We start from the raw sequence: 18,646 nt of genomic DNA, 5'->3' as shown, positions 1-18,646 counted from the left end.
ACACAGCCATAAATAAATAAATACATTAAAAAAAAAAAGATGAGCAAAATGGAGGAGGAAGAGGAAGCGTAATGATTGATAAGAACTTTTCAGTTTACATATCTGTCTGAATCATCTTTGTTTAATACTTTCTCCCATAACAAGTAGCATTGTGTCTTCTGTGCTACAGGCCTCTTCATCACATCTGGTGAGTGTTGCTGCATGAATATTCGAAGAGCAAACCATCAGCACAGTGCCAAACCTAAATGCTTAACCCTGCATAGTGGTTATCAACTTCTTCTCTGAGACCATTGAGATGGAAGCCAGAGGAGTGTTTCCTGTCTGTTAGGCAGTGGACCCGGAAGTAATATATCAAATACGAAGATACATCGAGGAACATTTTTTAACTCATAAGAAATCAACATCAATTAGCAGTCTCGCAACTTTCATTTTTAAAAAGCAAAACAAGTATACTGAGATGCTGGAAGAATTTTTTTAATGCATGAAAATAAATACAAGTACTTTGTGTTCATTCTCTTGCCTTATAAGTAAATAGGATCCTAAATTAAGGACCTTCTAAAGTTTTATGAAACTGGTAGTGTTAACACTATAAATTAGAGGAAAGTTTCTATTCATATATGTTATAATGCTAAGGGGTAGAAATGGCCATACCCTAATAAGTTGCTATTCCTCAAGGCTTCATAGGCAAGGGAAAAAAATTCATTCATTCATTGAACAAATATTTATGAGTGTCTGCCATCATAGATTTCTCAGCTTGTCAGGGAGGCAGACAAGTAAACCAATGTTCATAGCCCATTAAGTACCTGTTACGATAGAGGAGTATGCAGGATATTATGGGAACACAGAGAAGGAACAAGGTCAGCCTGGAAAATTCAGTATAAAGATTGCCAGATGAGATGCCCCTTGAGTTGAGTCTTGAGGAACTCATGCAAGCAGAGATTGGAAAGGCAGGACATTCCAGATGGAGGAAACATATTTAAAAGTATAATTATAGAAGAAATGATACATTCTGGACACTGCAAATCATTCAGAATGGGCACAGGCCTGGAGAGGTAAGAAAGGGGTAAGGTTATAAAGGATCTTACAACCATGCTAAGATGTTTGAACTTTTTACCCTGAAGGCAATGGAGTCACTAAAGCTTGTTAAGCAGGGTCCTGGGGGATGAACAGAATTAGTTTTGTGTTTTAGCAAGCTTAGGGAGACTGGCAGGAAGTGTTTAAATTTGTTTTACAAAAACCTTTTTTTCTGGTTAGAACACAGCCTGATTATAAAAGGCCTACTTACGAATGAGTGGATGGAAATATGTGCATGAGAGAATGCACATTCTTTCCCAATGTCCCCAGCAGGTTTGGGGGGTGGGGGGGCTTGGGGTTTTTTTGTGGTTTACTTTTCTTAATTTTTGGTAAAAAGTTGGCTTTATTTGTTACTTTTTCACTTATCTCAGTTATGCCATTTTGGCGACCACCGTGGCAATCCCCCTGAAGCTGGGGCTGGTACCCACCCGCCATGATCGTTAACCACAGAGCGTGAACCTGAGCCTAGCAGGGCCCTGCTGAATGGTTACAAGCTTCAGGCAGGGCTGCAGGGCCCCTCCACGAGGCCCAGTGCCCTCCGACTCACAGCCCCTGAGCCTGAGGACTACTACCCAGCCTGCCAGGGGCCACAGTGTTCCCATGGGAGGGGGGTTGCTGAGCAGACCGTGTGTCGGGCAAGATGCCAGATCTCTCTGCTCAGGACCGGGTCTGATACGGCCATCTGTGATATGGTGGTATGTCCTGGACTGTGGGAGGACAGACCTGTTGGGTACATCCCAGTTCTGCCACTGACTTGCTGGGCAGCTTTAGACAAGTCACTTCTTGTCCCTCTGTCAGTCTGTTTCCTGATAGGCATTGCCAGTGGTGTCTCCTAGGAGCCCCTCATGACTCAGACAGGTGCCAAGTTTGCCACCTCGGCTGAATTATGACCATGGATTTGTGCTTTGAAGGCCACTGTGTGTCTGTTGCTGAGCATCACTCGCCATAGGGCTGCCCTTGCCCCTGGTGTTCCCTTCTTAGAACTGGGGCGCCCTCCAGCAAGAAACCCTCAGGCGGTCAGTGCCTTTGTTGTCTCTGCTGCCCAGCACTGCCAGGCCCCTGTCCCAAGAGGGGAGTCCTTAAACGTTTTAATTCCTAAGATCTAGGTCACCTGTTATTGTGAACAGAACTTATTTTAGACATAATTGTGAGTCTTTCTATTGTAGGGTAGTTCTTAGGTGAATGCTGTGGGGACAGAAAGGAGTAACCTGACACTGGGCTTATAATGACCTTTCCTCCATAAAGAGAGTCCCACCTGAAGAAGGAACTCTCACATTGTGTCAGTCCCCAGAGTCCTGGCACTGGACTGGGACTATACCGTAGCCCTCGGACCAGAAGTAAGAATTGAACAGGTGTACAAGTCCAATAGTTGTGATTGGGACAAGCCTGATGGCTCTCATGTGAAAGACAGAAAAAATGGCCCTACCATGTGGAGAAAGAAAGGAAGTCAAGAGGGAAGGAAACTAGGTAGATTGCCTGCAAATTTATACCTGCCCTTTGGGGATGGAAATTTGATCCTGGAAGAATGGAAACTGGAGAAGAGCAGCTGAACAAATGAATGGAGTTATGGGTGTTGCTTATATTTTCCATAATAATTTCATTTTTATTTTCCTTTAGAATTTAGTAAAGTTCATTTTGAAAATTCTAGACTGGCCTGGCTGTGGTAAAGAAAGCCAAGGAAACCTTTAATTTAATTTAATTTAATTTGGTATTTGAACCAAGTTAAAAAGGGAAATGAAATTACCCTGGGGGACCAAGAGAAACCAGAGTGAGAATCTGAAGTGAACTTCAAGGGGACACATTTTGGGTTGGGTTTCTTGGCCATCTATCTCTCCCAACCTGGAGATTCTCCTTCCAGGAGTATGATCTGCTCAGACCTTTTAAAGCTCTGTATTGTCATAGGAAACTGTTTCATGTCAAAACATGGATAGCAGCAATACTGTTAAAAGTAATCCTAAAGTCTCTAAAAAAGATCCCATTCCTGGGATTTTGAACATACTGTATATAATGATATTTAAGCCTTTAATTCTCCCCACTCACACAACTGGTAATGAGAGCAGAAAATGAAAAGTCAAAACACCTCTTTACTAAGGGCATCTATACACTAGGATTAAGTTCTCTTTGCTATCTATCGGTGCTACATTTTAACCAGATTAAAACATTAATTGTTAACCTCACTATCATGATTATTACCAACTAAAATCATCTGAGCACTCACAAAGGACATTGTATTGGCACCCTTTATCAAGTTATCAGTAGAGTAATCACATTTTAGGTTCAATTATTCTGCTTCTGATTACTGTTATATTGTTTCATCTCAGGGAAAAATATTAAGACTTTGACAACATTTATTGATCTATCATTATTCTCTGATTCTATGGATCCATTTTGGGCCAAGTTGTAAGATCTCAGCATACATTCTTAGCTGGGAATACCTCTTCAATCCCTGTTTCTTAGTGTATTGCCAGAATAAGAGATTAAAACCTGCCATTTTCAAATTCTAATTTTAAATAGGGTAAAACCAGGCTGTATTTTAGACCTTATAAATATGTCTAAGTCATATGACTCAGTTATAAGATACATTTCATGAAAGCCCTTTGGCCATTACAAAAAGGGATACAAGCTATCTTTCCTATGTGAAGTCATTCATTCATTTAAAACATATATGTGTATATATATATATATATATATATATATATATATTTGCTGAGTATCTACTGTGTGACAGACAACAGTAAGTAATAAGACACTGGATATGGAACAGTGAACTAAACAGACAGGATTCTGCTCTCATGGAGCTTACATTCTTGTGGGAGTAGAGAAACAAATATATGTCAGGTGGTGCTAAGTGTTGAGAAAAGGAGATGGGGTGGGGTGGCGGTTTGCAGGTTTACATAACATAGTCAGGAAAGGTGACATGAAAAAAAAAGGGAGACAGTCATGTGTATGGCTAAGAGCCTTCCAAACAGACAGACATGCAAAGGCTTCACTGGCGAATTCTTGGTTTGTTGGCAAGAGTGAAAGGGGTCCACTGTGTGGAACAGCCTGAGAGCAAGCATGGTGCGAGCTGAGGCCAACAGCAGGATGCCAGATCATGAGGGATGTTTTATTTGATTTGCTTTCACTGGGGTGGAGGAGCAAATAAACTGAAAACAGATTAGTAAGTCAAAGAGAATAGATTTCAGGACCGAACAAACAATATACTTAGCATGGGGGAAAAAAAGAGAGAGAGAGGGGGAATTCCTATTTCTTTTTTACTGCAATTGTAATCTGATTTGATTGTAATGCTTTTTTAGCCTTTCTCACTATAAACCCAAATGAAAAAGACTGAATTAAATTTCCAAAACTGAACAAATAACTATGAGAGGAAACAAAACTATGAGAAGAATGTCATTTGCTGTCAATGTGCACAAATGTTAACACTGAAAAATCAAATGAGAGCTTAAAATTAGTACCAAATTCTATAAATTCAGGCTGTGGGTTTACACGGTTGTCTTGTGTACTTAAAGACAATGCTATTGAAGTAATTTTTATCTATGCATGGTAGGTGAGATTGCAAAGAGGGAGTGGGGAGTCTCTTCCAGGTGTCTCTGATAAAAAATGTATCCTGAGCTTTGCGGTTGGAGCCCTCAGTGGTAGATTTTGTGAAGTATCTCTTCCTGATTTTAACAGTTTAAAATCAGGTCATCCACTTTGAACTAGCATATCAATGCTTCATTGTTTTACATTACATTGCTTCTTCTAACCACTTCCCCAAGAGGGAGTGTACAAAATAGATCCCTAAATAGATCTCCCAGGCACCCCAGGCTGTTGCCACAATTTGGCTATGTTGTTTTGCTGATGACTTGACCCATCAGTCTTCTGGACCATTTGCTTCCATTGGGTTTTCATTATGGACACGTACTGAAGACCTTCTTAGTAAGTCATTTTGGGACGACTGACCACATGCAGCCCTCACCGATAGGATAGATAGAGATGGCCCAGAGTACACTGACTCTGCAAATAATGAACATATGCATTACATTGAGAACAAAAAGCAAACAAAAAGGTGGACATTTCCTTTACACATCAGTCTGAGACAAACTAAGGAAACCCCTTCCCTCCCTTATCCACCGTGAGCTCCGTGGGGGAGGGACCTTAACTGTTTTGCTTAAGACTGATTGAGTTAACATATATAAAGCGCTTTAGATTTGTGTTTGCCATATGGCGTTGAATAAACTAGTCATTGACATTCTCAGCATCTATCATATATATACATTAACATACATTGGCTAGAGAAATAAATAAGGAACCAACTTTTGCGGAATTCTTATTATCCCACCATTGGAAACCAATGATTATGGCCACAGAGTTGAGGATCATAATTGCTATGTCACAATACCCACAAACCCACTACCTGGAGCACAATAATTATCCGAGTGTTGCAAGGGGAAGGGTTGCAGGGGCTGGAGAAGAGAGGCAACTCTTGGTGAGTTCCCCCAAAGCTCTAGGACAATACAGTCCTGTTCTCCAAGGAATCAAAAAAACACAGGCCAGCTCTCTGATCGGCTTCCAGCCCTGCAGAGGGACCTCTTCCTAAACTTCCACCCCCAGGAATTCCCCCTTATCCCAGTTTCAAGGGGCGGGGAACAACCGGAATCTTTGTCAGGTCCTCCACGCCCCGCCCCCTCCCCCCAGAGCCCCACCCAGCCTGACGTCCCCCTCCCCCACAAGCTCCCCTCCCCGCAGCCTGCGGCCTTGCCTTCCCTCTACTCCCCGCCCCTCCTCCTTCTCCTCTCCCTCCCCGGGCCCAGGCCGTCGGCGCGCACCACTCCGGGGGCAAGGGAAACCGCCAACCGGCTGGCTGCGGCGGTCTCCCGGGGTCGGCGGGCCGGCGAGGAGGGGGCGGAGCCTGGCTGGAGGGGGCGGGGCGGGCAGCCGCTCGCGCCGCGCCCGGTCTGACGGGCGAACCGGCCCCCGACCCCCCCCCCCCGCTGGCTCGCTCCCCCCCCTTCGGGGCTGCCAGACGAATTTCTCTCCCCACTGGCCTGGTGCGGCCTGACGGAGGCGGAGTGGCTCGCTCCGGGCCGGCCAGCGCCGGGGGTGAGGCTGCCGGGAAGGGGCTGGGGGCGCCCGAGGGGCCGAGCATCCCTCTCCTCGGCCCGCCGGCCCCCGTCCCCCGCCTTCTCTCCTTCTCCCGCCTGGCCGCCCCGCCCCGCCGTGACCACCGGGCGCCTCCAGAGCCCGACGCGGTAAGTGCGACTTTCTCCTCGGCGTCGGGGATGGGGCCGCAGTGGGCCGGCCGCGCGCAGAGGCCCGCTCCCGTCTCCGCGCGAGCTTCCCGCCCGGCCGCGGCTGCCCGACTCCGGCCGGGCCCTCGGGGAGGTGGCCCCGGGGCGTTTCGGTCCGGAGGGGTGGGCCAGGCGGGGACTTCCCCGAGCCGCACCCGGGGCTCGAACCCCGGCCCGGTCTCCCGCCGCGCAGCCGAGAGTCCGGAGCGGCGTCTGGGCCGTCCTCGAGTTGTGCAAAGTTCTGGACGCGGCGTTTGTGGCAGGCCTGCTGCGGCGTAGGCTGCTGTCCAGAATCAGTGCTTCCTCCCCGTCCTATTCTACCAGTAAAACAAAGTGGAAACCATATCGAATTTTTTTTTCATTGTTACCCGCAGGCGATTATAATCTAAGTTTTTAAGTATATAACTGCCTCAGCCCCGGAGTGTGGAGAATCAGAAAGAGACTTTATATCAATAAAAACCGGCGTGTCTGGTTGAAACTTTTTCATTTAGGCGTTTCAGTGCATACGCAGGGATCAAAAGCTGACGAAAAAGTTTATTGAATCAAAGAGTAAAGCATTTCTGCCGACTTTATTATCATTCCGTTTTTAAAAAATTTTTTTTGAGTAATAGATTCATAAAATTCAAACGGTACAAAAGAGATACACAAAGTCTCTCGCCCCACCCACCAGTATTACCAGTTTCTTGTGCATCTTTCCAGGGATCACGTATATGCCAATGTCCTTGCTTCTTTAAAAAAAATAATAATAAAATGAAACTGTTGTGTGTTAAGTGCCTAGCAGTTACTGGTACCCAATAAATGGTAGTTGTTCTTCCGTTTCGAAAAGAGTTTAATAAGTCTTTTTGGTATTAGACCTCTGAAAAAACAGTAGTAACTTGTCTTCTGGTTTAAGCGTTGAGAATTTGATTATATTGTGAATGTGTATGTTCTGTTGGCTTGTCATAACTATGTGGATACTTTTACACAAAGGTGACACTGATATTTTGGGGTAATGGGACAGGTAGGGAGATATCAATATGAAATTGTAAGAAAATAGGACTTAGTATATACAATAGTTTCAAAAATGATTTGAAGCAACTTAGTGTCCATATGGTATTGTAGGGTAAAACAAAACTAAATGAGAAAAATTGAGGCAAAGCAGGGGAAAAAAAGACTACAAAGTCAAGGGTAGGATAACACCAAGTGCATAAGATCCTGTACTAGAGGTGAGTCACAGTTTTGGCTCTGGGCTTCCCTAGCAGCCAGGCGGAAAAAAAGAGAGAGAGTGGAATAAAATAAGTTTCAGTGTGTTTCTAATTCCAAGATAAAAACAAACCAGTTCTCCTTCATAAGCACGACATTTTCTAGTAATGAGGCCTGAGAGGAACATTTTCTCATGGGCCCTAATAAAAAGGAAGATTGTTGTGATGCAGTTGACAACAGCTCTAAAATATCCCTACAGAAACTGATGAATTTTCGATAACACTGTTCTTCGGTATAGGACAGTGGTAAGACTCTAAAGGTGAGTTCTCTGAAGGCTTAACTTGATCCATTCATAACGTTTAGAATTACCTAGAACAGTATTTCCTGAACTGTGTTCTTAGGCATCAGAAATTAGTAGTTTATTTCTTAAAATAAGATTCTGAGCTCAAATAAGTTTGAGATAACTGGGTTAGACAAATTTCAATAGTTTTTTTTTTCTCAATTTCTTGGCTAATGTTCAAGTTTACTGTTTTAAAGGGGGATGTATTGTGTGACCTTTTCCAAAATTATTTGACTATGGAACACAAATTGAGAACCACTGAACCTGTAGAAATGGGTGGATTGCCTATCCTTCTGGTGATTCTTTTTTTCTTTATTTAATTAATTTATTTATTTTTGGCTGCATTGGGTCTTCGTTGCTGCGCCTGGGCGTTCTCCAGTTGCGGCGAGCAGGGGCTACTCTTCGTTGCGGTGTGCAGGCTTCTCATTGTGGTGGCTTCTCTTGTTGCGGAGCACTGGCTCTAGGCGCGTGAGCTTCAGTAGTTATGGCATATGGGCTCAGTAGTTGTGGCTCATGAGCTCTAGAGTGCTGGCTCAGTAGTTGTGGCGCACGGGCTTAGTTGCTCCGCGTCATGTGGGATCTTCCCGGACCAAGGCTCGAACACCTGTCACCTGTGTTGGCAGGCGGATTCTTAACCACTATGCCTCCAGGGAAGGCCCCTTCAGGCGATTCTTTGTGAATATTTCTTACAGCTGAGGTTTGATAAGAATTAGAGAGCAAAGGGTTTGAGGTTAGCCAGTTTATTAAGAGCCAAACTGAAGATAATCTAAAAGTCAGAATTTTTTTTTTTTTTTTTTTGGCTGTGCGGCATGTGGGATCTTAGTTCCCTGACCAGGGATCAAACCCTCGACCACTGTGTTGGACGTGCAGAGTCTTGACCACTGGACCTCCAGGGAAGCCCCTAAAAGTCAGAATTTTTAAATACTATATATCAAAGGAAAAAAGCTACTTTTCCCCGGAGTCCTTTTATAGTTCCTCGTTGTTCTGCAAATTGCCAAATGATCTCGAGAACTTTTTCCTGTTCTGTGCTTCAGGGTACTCGGGGTCTTGAATTAAACTAGGTTTAGGCAAGTAGAACTCCTTAAAGGTTGACTTTTATTATTCTTGGATGTAAATATGTCATTAACATTTACTTTTTATCCTAAACACTGTTGGTACTATTACTATCAAATCCTAGAATTCTGTAGCTGTAAGAGATCTTCTTGGAAAGCATGGTACATAATGGAAAGGGGTTTGGAGCCAGAAAATCTGGGATTGTGCCACTAATGTGCAGGGTTGTTTCCAGTAAGTTTATGAACCTCTCTGAATCTGTTTCCTTATTTGTAAGATTAGAATGATGACAGCACACAATTCATTCAATCGATGTTGAGAGTCTAGTTAGGTACTGGGTAGTAGAAAAACAGCTTTAAGGGCACAAATGAAATAATGTATCAGGAATCCTTTACTGTCCAAATTTTTTCTGTTCTTGAGTGTAGATGGCAAGAGTTTGAACAGCAAGGAATATCATCCTATCCCAATATATTTGGTCTCTGAGTTTCAGGTAGCAAGTAGTGAGGGGTTGAGAGAATGAGGGATTAGTCCAAAAATTTATTTGACTCCATCCAGTTGTGTTTGGATTTTGAGAGTTTGGATAATGAGCGATACTTCTATAAGAAAGTATTCTATAAATGATGCATTGCTGTACAAAATGTCACCATTCTGAAGACAATGAGAAGGATTTGCAGAGTATATCAGGTAGGGTAAATAATGATGTGGTAACAAAAGCCCTCACATCTGAGTGGTTTAAAACAACAAAGGTTTGTTGCTCAGTCAGGCTACATGTCCAGGTAGGGTCAGCAGGAGAGCTCTGTTGCAGTAATCATTTAGAGCTCCAGGTTGTCAGAGGCTCCATCTCAACACCTGCTTCCACATTTGTTAAGGAGGGGAGAAGATGTGATAAATTGCACATTGGCTCTTAAAGGCTCTACATGAAAGTGACACAGTAACTTCTACTGCCATTTCATTGGCCAAACAAGTCATATGACTGCAACCCAACTTCAAGGAGGTGGAGAACTGCAATTCTATCTCGTGCCCAGAAGGAGGAGAACAGGAATAGTCTTAAGAAAAACCTAAGCAGACTTTATAGTACCACAAGTTAATACAAAATCTGAATAAATCAAATCCAGATTGTGTTTTTCAGTATTCTATTTAGAGAATAGAAAACAGCATTTCTTTGTGTATATATATATATATATAATCGTAGAATTATGCTAATGAGAATTTAAAGAACATATTTTATTAATTGGAACTGCAATGCTTTTGAAAACTCCCAATTAGACAAACTGTTTGGCCAAGTGGATTTCATTATTTTTTAATTATATGTCCATTCAATAAACATTTGTTAAATATGGTGTATGAGGCAGGATGTTAGATACCATGAGGATAAAAGGATGAATGGGAAGTTTATACCCCAACAGAAAATAACTATAATTGAGTTCTCTCTCTTTCCCTTTCTCTTTAAAACAACATTAAAAAAAATTAACAGAATCTTTCAATATGATAAAACCTGATTATGTATATATACATCGTTACACTTTGCCTCTAACCATCTTTTTTGGTCTTAGGGATTATTTGGTGACAGTTATAGAAAATTACTTAAACTAATTTAAGCAAAAAGAATGTTTTGTTAGAAAAAGGATATAGCTTTATGTCAAAGAATCCAAGGGCAAGAAATGCAGCTGAGTCTCAGAGGCAACTGGCATCAATAACAGAAAGTTAGGAGCTGGGCTGCTTGCCCTCTCCAGGTCTATATGATTTCTTGCCAGTGTCTCTCTCTGCACATATACTTCATTCCTCTTTTTCTCTGTTGACTGGTTTTCTCTATTCTGCTGTTAAATGGGTGTGTTTAACCTAAGAGTTCACACACTTAAAGGAAACTAACTAGAGCCTTTAGCAATTCCAAAAGAACTACTTTTTTTCGAAGTGCCACATCTTGGTTAGTTCTTAAGTTAACCACTATCAGAATTTGAAAATAATAGAGTTGGCCCTAAAATATCAATATAACAAGCTAGGGTAATTGACAACTTTGTAATAAAGGAGGCAGTTCTAATAGCTTAGGATGAAAGAAACCTGTGATGCTGGTGAAAGTTCTACTACATAATTAACATCAGCTTGCAAATATCCTGGGACAGGCTGATTAGAATAATCAGGATAAGAAGGTAGAACTAGAGCTGACTTGTGGCAACAATATCCCCTCCCTGAACACTGGCAAATGCCATCTCCATTGTAATCCTTTTAGCTATCCCTTCTCCCTCTCCCAAGGTACAGACTACTGAATTGTCTAACTCTTATAAATCACCTACTTTTGATGCTAATGCAGGGCTCCCTGGTTTCTTCCCATGGTTAATAATGCAGGAAGAAGGGAGCACTTAATAGACTGCTTTACGCTGTTCTTTTCTATCCTCCAAATTGGTCTAGACACTCTACTTGGCATTTTACCCTTTAACATGATCGCCATATTTCGCCACCAACTTAACCTATTTTTATTCTTGATAAATTTCCATTCTTTTTCTGTAAACTGTGTACTTAGCTTCTCTAGAAAAGTTCTCTTGGCATTCTTTACCTATGCAATATCTCCTTTAGTTTTGGTTGAAAAACGTCCGTAGCTTCACCTTAGCAGACGGCTGAAGGGATGGACTGTGGAGAGGTAGTATATGTTACCTGGAAGAGGGGATCCCCAGGAACAAATAACAACAGAGGAAGGCGAGTAAAAGCTGTGTAAGAGATCAGGTGGGATTTGACAGGGATACATGTTAGGCTAAAAAAAAAAAAAAAGAGGAAGGGGTTGGGTTCAGATTGTAGAACATCTGGAACGTCATTCTAAGACATGCTTATACTCTTGTTGCTGTGCAAATGAATGGGTCTTCTTGGGTTCAGACTCGTAAAACTACCACAGGCTTGTTTACTCAGAAGGCTATTAGACAGGAACCACAGCTTGCCAGCAAGGCAGCATCACATATTACTCATCAGTGGGTGTAATCCTCACAGCAGGCCACGTAAGCAGTTCATGTAGCAAAAAAAAAAAAAAAAAAAAAAAAATCCTTGTGTCCCACAGGAGACAGTTCTCTCTTACAGGATTCCATAGACTTAGCTTCCAGGGTCCCCACAGGGAATGTGCCAATTACAAGAGCCACCACACTTAGGAAAGTCAAAGCTATGGCTTCTTAAGAGGTATTTATAGTTCATTTATCATTCCTCCGAATCCAGATGCAAATTTACTAATCGGGGGATCATTTTTATTATAAGCAATGTTGCCAGGTAACATAGTCGACATACCTACTTCCATCAGATTACCAGGGGAATAGAGCCAAGAGAGTTAGCTGAAGGTTAGGAGTAGAAGGGAAAAAGATTTTTTTTTTTTTTTTTTTTTTTTGCAGTACGCGGGCCTCTCACTGTTGTGGCCTCTCCCGTTGCGGAGCACAGGCTCTGGACGCACAGGCCCAGCGGCCACGGCTCACGGGCCCAGCCACTCCGCGGCATGTGGGATCCTCCCAGACCGGGGCACGAACCCGTGTCCCCTGCATCGGCAGGCGGACTCTCAACCACTGCGCCACCAGGGAAGCCCCAAAGGGCTGTTTTTTAAAGTAAATATCTTGTTATAATCATGCTATGGTCTTCAAAGTATCAATTGTGATAACTTCTATAGATGAGTTGGGGATTAAAAGGCCATATAATATTAGTTTAGCTGATTTTTAAAATGTAACTTGTTCTACTACAAGCTGTTAGTACCAATAGACAGTTGAGGGATGAAAAGGTACTTTTGATGTTAATGTGGGTCAGCACTTCACCCTATAAGAAATAGTGACAGAAGTTGGGAGGGAGCCAAGTGGGGCAAAATCTGTGAGGCATTTGTACTTGGTGAATAAATGCCATATTGGCACTTAATTGCAATAATGATGAACTTAGTATTTTGTTATATTAGGCGTGATGTGGTAAGTACTCTTTTTTTCTTATTGTCTTTTTGCTTTTAGTTTGGTCAGTCTTACTGATAAAGCATTTAAGTCTGCTCTATGGCTCTCTTCTAGATAGCTAACCTTGATAACCTAGATAACAAATCAACTACACTCTGAGTCTGCTTCCCAATTTGGACAATGAGGGTAAATACCTACTCTGCCTTCTAACAAGGTAGCTATGGGTTGCAAATGAGAATACTTTAAAAGCAAGAAGCAGTGTGATGTACTTGACAGTGTATGGTCTTTAGAGCCAGTCTTGGATTCAAACTGAACCCTGCTACTCACCAGATAGATACATGTAGCCTCACTTCACTTCAGGGTCCTCACGTGTAAGGGGAAAGCGGAATGACCCCCGTTTGCCCAAGTGTCTGTGACAACTGAATGCCCCATTCAGTGTAAAGTGTTCTGTGTTACCCTGCACATTTGCACACTGAGGAAGTGGTAGCTGCTTTTACAAATTCAGATTCTTACTCAGTTCTTCCACGTGCTACTTACTTAATCCATTTATCTTAGTAGAAAACTGAAGATTGAGGAGTTAAAGTGATTTGTCCAAATTATACAGCTAGCTGGTGAGTGGCTCAATTATTGACTCAAGTTCTTTCTGCTCTACCACTTAGGCTACCACTAATAAGTGACCATGTGGGAAAATGACAGCAGAAGCGCCCCCCACCAACTGTCTCTGAACTGACTCATGGTTTTAACCTAACATACTCTTTTCCCTCTGTAAAATGTACTTACTGATCCCAGGGGCCAAGTGATCACTCATGGCTGAGTAGGCTACTCCACGGCAGACCTGCATGACTCTGTGCCTACCTGTTGAGTTGGGTACTTACCAAAAGTTGGTTGTTTTTATTCACAAACCTGTTTTTAACAGTTATGCTTGTTATGGTAACTATAAAACATTGGTAAACATGTAAATTCATGAGTATGTAAGGAAAAGAGAATTCATTCTTTGAAAATTAAGTTGACTACTTTGGGATGTCATCTCAATATAAATGAATTATTAACAAATTTGCTATCAAATTTGATGAAGGATGGATAACTGTAAAAGACTAGGGGGAACATCATCAAAGTCTAAACCAGAGGCTGTCAAAGTGTTCAAGTCCATGGTCCAGCTAACTGGTCATTAGACTATTAGTGGTTCTCAAGGAAATAAGGAGCCCACACCAGAATGTAAATTAACTACATCATTAAGCACACTGTTTGGTTCAGCTGAGAGTTTTTTTGTGGTAAGACTTTCTCCTTGAAGGAAGCAGTGCATTAATTTACATTCTGGCACCAGTTTTTTATCTCGTGGTGGATAGACCATTTGGACTAATGGATTCTGTATTCATATTCTTTCAGAAGTGCTTTTAAGTTCTCTCTCCACTTATAGAAGCAATAAGTGGAAATCGTAGATGATGGGTCATTGTGAGCATGGCTTATGCAAGAAAGAGGACCCAAACTCAGTAGGAGGCCCACGTCAAATATATGGCATTAGCTCTATATGAAAAGATTTGTGAATGAATGTGCATTTATGTTTAAGTTGAAATAAAACCTTTAAGAATATGTGAATATAATTTTTATGCTTACTAACTTTTTCATTTAATAGACCAGCTATGGGTTTCATCCAACAAGGGGACTTTTATTATACTCAGAATTCCAGCTTAACTGGAAATATATCTTTGACCTCTGCAGCTATTTTAGCATCCTGTGCTTGCCCCTGTATATTTTTACCATGCTGTATTGCAGTTTTAAAATTGAATGTCGGGCTTCCCTGGTGGCGCAGTGGTTGAGAGTCCGCCTGCCGATGCAGGGGACACGGGTTCGTGCCCCGATCCCGGAAGATCCCACATGCCGCGGAGCGGCTGGGCCCGCGAGCCATGGCCGCGGAGCCTGTGTGTCCGGAGCCTGTGCTCCGCAACGGGAGAGGCCACAGCAGTGAGAGGCCCGCGTACAGCAAAAAAAAAAAAAAAAAAAAAAAAAATTGAATGTCAGTTCCTGTATTGTAAGTGCTTCAAAAGCCGTAGTCCTTTTCTGTAACCTTCATAGAGTTTCCAGTCTAGGGAAGAAGGCAGACATTAAGTAAATAATTCCAGTGAGGTTTTTTTTTTTTTTTTTTTTTTTTTTTTGCGGTACGCTGGCCTCTCACTGCTGTGGCCCCTCCCGTTGCGGAGCACAGGCTCTGGACGCGCAGGCTCAGCGGCCATGGCCCACGGGCCCAGCCGCTCCGCGGCACGTGGGATCCTCCCGGACCGGGGCACAAACCCGTGTCCCCTGCATCGGCAGGTGGACTGTCAACCACTGCGCCACCAGGGAAGCCCAGTGAGATTATTGAATTATCTGAGCTAGTAGTTTGGAATGCTATGTGACCATATAGCAAGGAGACATAATTTAGTTTAAAGGTTAAAATTTACCCCACTCATTTTTTTTCACCTTGATCTCATATAAGTATATATCACAATACTTTTAGGGTACACAAAGAAATAAAATCCTTGTATTAGATGGCTATTACCATGAAGTTAGTCTTCAGTTTTCAGTGTATAGGAGAGTTCTCAACTGCTGTTTTCAGTCTACCGTGTAACTTACAAAGCTAAACTAAATCTCTTAGCTTTTTACAGCTGAATTTAAATTCAATACTTATTTTTAATTTTCATTTACTGTTCAATCAGAAATATTTCCCAAATATTTTTAAGAGTGAAAGGTTTAGCATTGTGCTAGAAATTTAATTTTGGATTTCAGAGTGTGTTTCTAAGCTTGTTTTTATTACAAAAGAGAATTTTGATGCCATGTGTTTGTAGTAACGAGTGGAAAGAATGCAAAGATACCCAATGTTAACAGCCCAGGATTCATCTATCCACACTTTAAGTTTCTGATTTCTTAAATAGATTGTAGATTGATTTTTTTTTTTTTTTTTGCGGTATGCGGGCCTCTCACTGCTGTGGCCTCCCCCGTCGCGGAGCACAGGCTCCGGACGCGCAGGCTCCGGACGCGCAGGCTCAGCGGCCATGGCTCACGGGCCCAGCCGCTCCGCGGCACATGGGATCCTCCCAGACCGGGGCACGAACCCGCATCCCCTGCATCGGCAGGCGGACTCTCAACCACTTGCGCCACCAGGGAGGCCCGGATTTTTAACTATAAGCTAAATATGGCTCTAGACTCCATATTCCTAGCTATTTTGTTGCCAAGTAAATAATTAAAGCTAAGTTTGTCTAAAGCTACACTCAGTCCCCCTGAAACTGTATCCTTCTTACTTCCTTATTTATGTTAATATTACCATTCTTGCAGCCACCCACATTTGAAAATGCTGTCGTCTTTGACTTCTTCCTGTCCATTTGCCACAGACATTTTATCAGGCCTGTTTTTGTAGTATCTTTAACAGCCACCCCACTTTCAGATCTCATTGTTTCCTGCCAGGGTTACTATCCTCTGACCTCAAAGAGTTTTCTGATTTTCCTACCAATGGCATCTTCCCTCACAAATCCATTCTTCACTTACCAAATTAATTTTTTTGAGGTATACCTCAAAATTCTTAACTCAAGAACCTCATCCTCTCCCAAATAAAGGACATACCTACCTCTTGATAATTAGTAAGGGTTTCATTCAAAACCCTCTCCTGCTATATTTTAGGATCTTTCAAGGTCTGTTCCATTAATTTATTCATTTATTCTTTGGTTTAAATTCAGTAAAAGTTTGAATGTCATGCACTATACAAGTTGTTACAGATATAGTGGCCCCTGCCCTGATGGATTTTACTGTCTATATTTCTCATCTTTGAGTTCTTTCTGCTTATAGCAAAATTTGTTGAGTTTATATAAATACAGGATTTTTTTTTTACATTTATAATGTTTGCTTTTAATGAGTTTGGGGAAGAGGTACAGAATATCTGTTTCTGGAATTAAAGTTAAAATTAAATCTCAAATCTTTCCTAACCTGGGTAAATACTTGACTGACATTTTCTGCTGTCATACTTTTTTTTTTTTTTTTTCTTTTGCGGTACGCGGGCCTCACTGTTGTGGCCTCACCCGTTGCGGAGCACAGACTCCGGACGCGCAGGCTCAGCGGCCATGGCTCATGGGCCCAGCCGCTCCGCGGCATGTGGGATCTTCCCAGACCAGGACATGAACTCGTGTCCCCTGCATCGGCAGGCGGACTCTAAACCACTGCGCCACCAGGGAAGCCCTGCTGTCATACATTTTTAAATGTTAGTGGAATTATATCAGTCTTCAAATTTTTAAAATAAGCCAAATTCTCATAAAAGACCTAATTTGACAGAGCTTTAAAAGTGTCCTGGAGGGCTTCCCTGGTGGTGCAGAGGTTAAGAATCTGCCTGCGAATGCAGGGGATGCAGGTTCGAGCCCTGGTCCGGGAAGATCCCACATGCCGCGGAGCGGCTAGGCCCGTGACCCATGGCCACTGAGCCTACGCGTCCGGAGCCTGTGCTCAGCAACGGGAGAGGCCACAACAGTGAGAGGCCCGCGTACCGCAAAAAAAAAAAAAAAAAAAAAAGTGTCCTGGAATTATCAAACTTTAAAGGGTTCTTTGAAATCATGTGTTGTAACTTATTGTTTTTATAGTTGAGGGGAAAATTGGGGAGGTGAAGTGCTGCTAAGTTAGTACAGTAAAATTAATTCTTAATGTGTTTTATGCAATATGTAGTACACACTTAAAACTATAGGAATAGATTCATTAAAATTGATTACTCAGAAAACAAATACTGTTTTCGTAAAAATTATGTGAAGAAAGGTTTGTATAATAAAGATTACACATATAAACCAGTTACTAAATGTTTGTAATTTAAATTGTTGAGTGAAACCATAGCTTTAAAAGCCATACTGTTGAAGTGAGCTCATCTGCAGTCTATCATAGTGACATCTCAGTGTTGCTATTGTCATATTGAATAATCTCATCTTTTAAATTCACAAACTAACATTTCAGAAGTTTTGAAGCAGAAACTGCATGTGGATTTCTTAATTACATTTAAAAAATGTATTCATAATTGACACACCTATTTTAAATACTGTGTGAGCTTTTGTATCTCAAATTTAAGTAAAACAATGTTGTTAAAACAAGAAAGAGGTACAGAATATAATTTGATAATCAGTTTGAAGAAAGAAATGTCAGTCTGAAAACATATCTGCTGTTTAGCCAGTAGATTTCAAAGTGATGCAAATTTTATGCCTAAAGAATGAAATAGAAAAGAGAAATTCTTTGAGTAATATTTTGTGCTTTTTTTCTTAAGTTGAAAAAATACTAAAAAGGTTTTGTCACCAGAGGTAAATGTTTTCTAATATTCTTTTTAACATTTGGTTCTTAAGTTTATTTTTATTTATTTATTTATTTATTTATTTTTGCGGTACGCGGGCCTCTCACTGTTGTGGCCTCTCCCGTTGCAAAGCACAGGCTCCGGACTCGCAGGCTCAGCGGCCATGGCTCACGGGCCTAGCCGCTCCGCGGCGTGTGGGATCTTCCCGGACAGGGGCACGAACCTATGTCCCCTACATCGGCAGGTGGACTCTCAACCACTGCGCCACCAGGGAAGCCCCTTAAGTTTATTTTATAATTTCAAAAATGTACATAATAAGTATATATCTTTTATTATTGCTCTTATAGTTATTGGATTCATTCATTCATTAGAGAAATATTTATTCAGCACCTGTCTTTCAGGTACTGTTTTGAGTGCTAGGGCTATAGCAGCGAGTCACACAAAGCTGTACTGCAGCTAACTTTGTGGTGAGGGTAAAGATAATAATAAGGGAATAGCATCTAATATGCCAGGGGGTGATAAGTGCTGTGAAAAAAATCAAGAG

At 41.9% G+C, this 18,646-nt stretch overlaps 1 protein-coding gene across 2 annotated transcripts in view; it reads left to right on the top strand.

Annotated features, from left to right (window-relative positions):
• The first annotated feature begins 6,026 nt into the window (after positions 1-6,026).
• KLHL5 (kelch like family member 5) overlaps positions 6,027-18,646 on the top strand; it is an 84,510-nt gene continuing 71,890 nt past the window's right edge. The window contains exon 1 of one of the 2 annotated variants that reach the window (XM_060111068.1): positions 6,027-6,305. The gene's annotated coding sequence lies outside the window, so the exon portion shown is untranslated. The remainder of the gene's footprint in view (positions 6,306-18,646) is intronic. The other variant, XM_060111077.1, reaches the window with a different exon arrangement.

Source organism: Mesoplodon densirostris, chromosome 1 (assembly GCF_025265405.1).
Source record: "Mesoplodon densirostris isolate mMesDen1 chromosome 1, mMesDen1 primary haplotype, whole genome shotgun sequence".
NCBI lineage: Eukaryota > Metazoa > Chordata > Mammalia > Artiodactyla > Ziphiidae > Mesoplodon > Mesoplodon densirostris.
Note: the sequence above shows the minus strand (reverse complement) of the source record. Positions and strands in the feature narration are given on the sequence as shown.